A 5,253-nucleotide genomic window follows, 5' to 3' on the forward strand; every position below is an offset into this window, starting at 1 on the left:
CGCGCCGGGCCCCCCGCCGAGGCAGTGCCGGCTGCAGCCTGCACACAGACATTTAAAATGAGAGGCGGTGGTGGGAGAGGAGGAGTCCCGGCTCCTCCGAGAGCTTTTATCTTTTGCCCAACCCTCTGGAAGGCGGCTTTGGGGAGGGATTTTTTAATCATTATTTTTTTGCTTGCTTTCTTTGCTTCCTTTCATTTTTGGTGATTCATTTTCCCGGGCTCACGTGGGAGTAGGTGGGAGATTCGCCCCTGCCTGGAGACACCTGGGTGGGAACCCTCCTGCCCCTAAACGCATTGGTTTTCAGCTTGTATTGGATGAGAGACCCTCTGGCCCCTCTGGCCCATTCCACCATGCCCAAAAATAAGCCAGATCCCCAAACCTGCATGTTTCTCCCCCAATATTGTCCCAGGCCGGTGATGCACATCCCATGCCCCAGGCAAGGCTCCATCCCAAGGGCCAGCCACAAAAATGCCACTGATTCAGAAACCCTCCAGGTTCTGCTGTTCCAAGGGGAGCATCAGCAGTGGGAAAGCTCCCTGCACACAGTGAGCTCTGCTGGGCTCCTCCAGCCACAAAACGAGTCTCTTCCATTCCCCAAACAATTGAAACAGGCTCCCACCCCCCTCGTCCCCAAAGCCTTCCCGCAAGGCGAGCGCTGGAATAGAAAGCGGATGGCGAGGACCAAACGCCAAAAATTGTGTCGCAAACTGGGGGTTTTGTCAGTGAGGAACAGCCAGAGCCAGACCCATGGCCATATTTGCTGCCAGTCTGTCCACACCCCGAAATCAGCCGTGCTGGGACTTAGAGTGCAGCCCAAGGAGTGCAGCCCATGGTGGAGCGTAGCACCATGCACGCACCTCGGTCCCAAATCCCAAGAGGAGCTGTACTGAAACACCAGAACGCTGGTTCCTCTGTCCCAGAGCCTGGGGAGTGGCTGTGTGCCTGTCCAACAGCCCTAGCAGGGCAGCGTGGAGCTCCCCCTCTCCAAACAGCCTCCCTTTGGGCATCCCCCAAATTAGGGTTCTTCCAGGATCGGGCTTAAACAGAGCTTAACCTCTCTGCAAGAGAGAGCTGCAGAGGTGAGGCACTGCTGTCTCCTCATCATCCTCATCCTCATGCTAGGGCTGATGTCCAATGGCAGAGTCATAACCAAACCTGGGAGGCCCAAGTGGCAACTGGGGGCCCTGAATGGCAGCTGGGAGTCCCAAATGGCAGCTGCAGGAGCTGAACCCAAGGGATGCAGGAGGACAAATCATCCCATCTCCCCTGACAGGCACAGTCCCTCCTGGTTCTCCCCACACCCTTGAGGACATCCACCAGGGCTGGGACTGGGAGCAGCCACCTCACTGGAACCCCAAGCAATGGCAAGATGGAGACTGGTGTTCCAAGCATGTCCGGCAGTGAGGTGGCGAATTGGAGGAGAGGCTCCCATCAGGTTGGAACTGCAGAAGGCATCACAAATAAGAATCAGAGCCACCACATTTCCCAGGGTTGCACACATGTGTCAAGTTAAGTGTGGCTTTGGGAGCTGGCAGCACCGCCCTGAGCAGGGGATGGATTTGGGGAAGGCTCCTGCTGAGGCTCTGCGAGGGTCCAGAGGGAAGGAGGGAGGGAAAGTCCTGGCAGAGATTCCAGGTCGATTGGTTTTCCGAAGGGAATGCAGCCACCTTAGAGTGCTTCCTTGGCCAAAAAAATAGTCAGTGGGGACATCTTCAGAGCCACGGACACAGCTCTGGGTGTCCCCTCCAGACGCAGGGGGATCTGTGGACTTCCAGGCAGGAGGTGGAGGGACTGAAGCCCCCACCAAAGAGCACAGAGCACATGGTGGGCTCAGGCTGCTGTTCAGCCACATTAAGGAACAGTCTCCTGGTCGGGACAGGGATGTTGAAGGTCCTCAAGGGTTTTCCCTTTGCTGGGCTGGGGATGCTGGCATGGCAGAAGATGGTGGAGTGGCGTGGGCAGTGCCCGGCACTTTCCTCCCTCCCTGAGGAACAGAGCTGTGATGTGAAGTAAGGACAGGGACAAATCGCTCCTGGCTGCCACACTGGGTCCAGGACCTGCTCCGTGTCCCAAGGACAGTCGGAAGTGGTCTGCAAAATAGTTCCTAAGCACACAGGCACACATTCCTATGTGCAGAAGCAAGCACGAGGGGATGAAATAAAAGAGACAAACAGTGAGACGTTTGCCTAATTCGCATGGGACATAAATAAAACCATGTGGTGGCTCCGAACAAAATGATCCTTGGATGTTCACCAGAAAGGTTTGGCCATCCCTGGGTTAGGAAAGGTTGAGAAACCCATCTGTAGGCAATCCATTGCAAGCAGAGCTTTCACGCAGGGGATGGTGCGAGGAGGGCACCTCATCCATGCCAGGATCGGCTGGACCCTGCACACGGGGGAACGTTCCTGCTCTTCCAAGGCTGTAACTCATTCCTTATTATTTGCAGACACAAAGTCATGTTTCAGGGCTTCATGCCTTATTCATTTCAGTCTTTATTCCTGACATCTGTATATAATCAGAGAATCCTTTAGGTTGGAAAAGACCTCTAAATTCATCAAGTATTTTTTCCCTGAAACGCCGTGCAGGCATCAGCAAGGGCAAAGCTTTGAGGGACCCCATAAGTAACTGACGGACAAATGCCCATCTCACGGTGTCCCCAGCCTTTGCCCACTCTCCTGCCTGCACCAGAAGAGCCAGCAGAGCCTGCCACACTCACATCCACAGGGGTAGAGCTGGAGGTCAGTGGTGAACACGCAGAGCTGGTCTCACCTGCGTGAGCAGCAGGGTGAAGATCAGCCCTTTGGGATCAGTTATGAAGGGGACGGGGGGAATTGTTCTCAGAGTGACATCCCAGATCACAGTTCCCCAAACCACAGTTTGGGTTCAGCAACTGGAACACCATCCTCAGGATGGTGGGATGAGGTCTCCATCCTCAGCTGTTTCCAAGGCTCCTCCCTTTGTCACCTCTGCCCTTTTTCCCAGGCTGAAAATCTTCCCTGTGTTTCCTGGAGCAACTTCAGCCCCCTGAGTCCAACCCACCATCATAAAGCAGAGTTCCGGCAAGAAATCTCCACACCAGGAAACCTGTCAGCATTGTACAGAAGCACAAATGTCTTTAACCCCAACGCCTTTCAAAAGCTGAATTCCCAGAAGTTTTGGAGAGGTTCTGCCAGGAAAAGTTTTGTGAAAGACTGGGAGGATTGCAAAAGGCACCGTTTTTAGGAAAACCACCAAAAAAAAGCACAAAGCCACCCCAACGCAGCAAGTCCTGCTGCCAGCTTCCCAGCATGGAGCTGCCTTCGGGAGCAATCCCTGCCAGGCAGTGCCCAGCCACCAGCATCGCTCGTGTCCCAGGGCCCTCCATGTCCCCACACCCACTGCCAGCCTCAGGGAGTGAAGGAGCCGGGAGCCCCCAGCCTGCTCTGGCCATGGCAGCAGGCCGTGGGGTTGCAGCGCATGTCCCCGTCCAGGCAGCCAGGAGCAAGCTGAGCATCCTGCCCCGCATTTGGAGGACACATGGCAGCTGAGCTGGCAGGCTCTGAAAGGGCTCCAGAAAGCAGACACTTAACTTTCGCCAGTCCAAGGGAAGCCAGGCTTTGGGACCACGCTTCCACACCGGAGCTGTTTCGGATGGGGATGTGCAGCACCCACAGCTGCATCTCCCCTTGGTTCGCCCTTGCCTGTGACCAACAGCCCTTCACTATTGCCTGTCCCTTGTTGATACAGTTGGTTTAATTTTTGTCACCTTCCCCCAGTGTGCCCAAACCTGTTGAAGAGGCTGAGCCACCTCCCTGCAGCTGTAGGATCCCCAGACTCACCACTTTCCAGTAGGGCAGCTCTGTATGGATGGACAGCATCCAACCCAGGCAGCCATGAGCATGCCAACTATGGGAACAGTGCTCCGGGTATTTTCTGTAGATTTCAGGTCTACATGGAGGCAAAAGAGCAGGAGAGGGGCTCACAGGTCACTTGGTGGTGGTGCAGGAGATCCAGGAGCTCTGCCTGGATTCCCTGCTCCACCTGTAATGGGAAAATTCTGCTTGGCTTTGAGCTCAGCTGAGATCTCTCCACAAAGGGAATAAACAGCGTTCCCGAGGCCAAGGGGAAGGAGGCAACATTCCTGTTCCATGCTTACTGCCTGTGCTTTAATCTCCTTCAGTGACAGCTCTTGTCCCAACAGCCTGGGGTTGTGCAGAGCAGCTGGGGGTTTGGAAACATCCGAGCTTTCCTGCATCATGATCAGCAGCTCACCAGGCTGAACAATCACACCTAGGGGCTCTGTGTGTGGGGGAACTGTCAGCTTGGCCAGGCAAACCCCATGCCAAGTGCCCTGTGCTGAGTGTTGCCCAGAGATGTTGTGGACTCTCCATCCCTGCAAATGTTCAAGCCCAGGTTGGATGGGGCTTGGAGCAACCTGGGCTAGTGGAAGGTGTGCCTGCCCGTGGCAGGGGATTGGAGCGAGATGAGCTTTAATATCCCTTCCACCACAAACCATTTGGGGATTCTGATTCTATGATCTCCCTCTGTAGGCTGCCTTGGAGTAACACCTGAGCCCCAGGGCTGGCTCTGGCATGGGGAGAGGAATCTCCCTTGGCAGTGCCGGGGGAAGCCCTCCTCCGCCTTTGCTTGTAGCCCTTTGATCTGGGCAGTGACCGCACGCACTAGCTCTCAACAGGCAGATGGTGGTAAGCAGCACAAAGAGCCACAGCAGGGAAACCCAGGGATTTGCCCCCACATGCTCGGGCCCATTGAGGACTGGCAGGGATAGAGAATGGGAAGCAGTGCTGCTTGGACCGAAATGGCCCCGTGGCTCCCAGGTTAGGAACCAGTCAGCAACTTCTCTTCCACAAGCCCACCTCAGACCACCCGCCCCGGGAGGGTGTGGGCACCACAATCCCCTCCCCAGTGCTGGCAGCAAATCTGGGCTGTGATCATGGGCTGAGGTCCCTGCAGCAAACAGCAGCTTTAGCATCGTTCTGCCCTGCAGCCATAAGAAAACCTCCTGCCCCCTGACACAGAATTGCTGGCCAATTTTATCGCTCACTCGTATGACAGCGTCAAGCTTTAATTATTCTACGAGCGACGATTCCGGCTCTGGAGGAGCCGGCAGGCGGCAGAGCGGGCGGTGGGCTCGGCAGCTCCCCGGGTGCCAAGGCGGGAGCGCCGGCAGCCGAGCTCTGCCCACCCGCCGGCAGCCGAGCGCGGCTCCATCTCCTCCGACATCCGGGAAGGAAAGGGAACAAAGGCAGAGAA

Source organism: Corvus brachyrhynchos, unplaced genomic scaffold (assembly GCF_000691975.1).
Source record: "Corvus brachyrhynchos isolate BGI_N302 unplaced genomic scaffold, ASM69197v1 scaffold223, whole genome shotgun sequence".
Taxonomy (NCBI): domain Eukaryota; kingdom Metazoa; phylum Chordata; class Aves; order Passeriformes; family Corvidae; genus Corvus; species Corvus brachyrhynchos.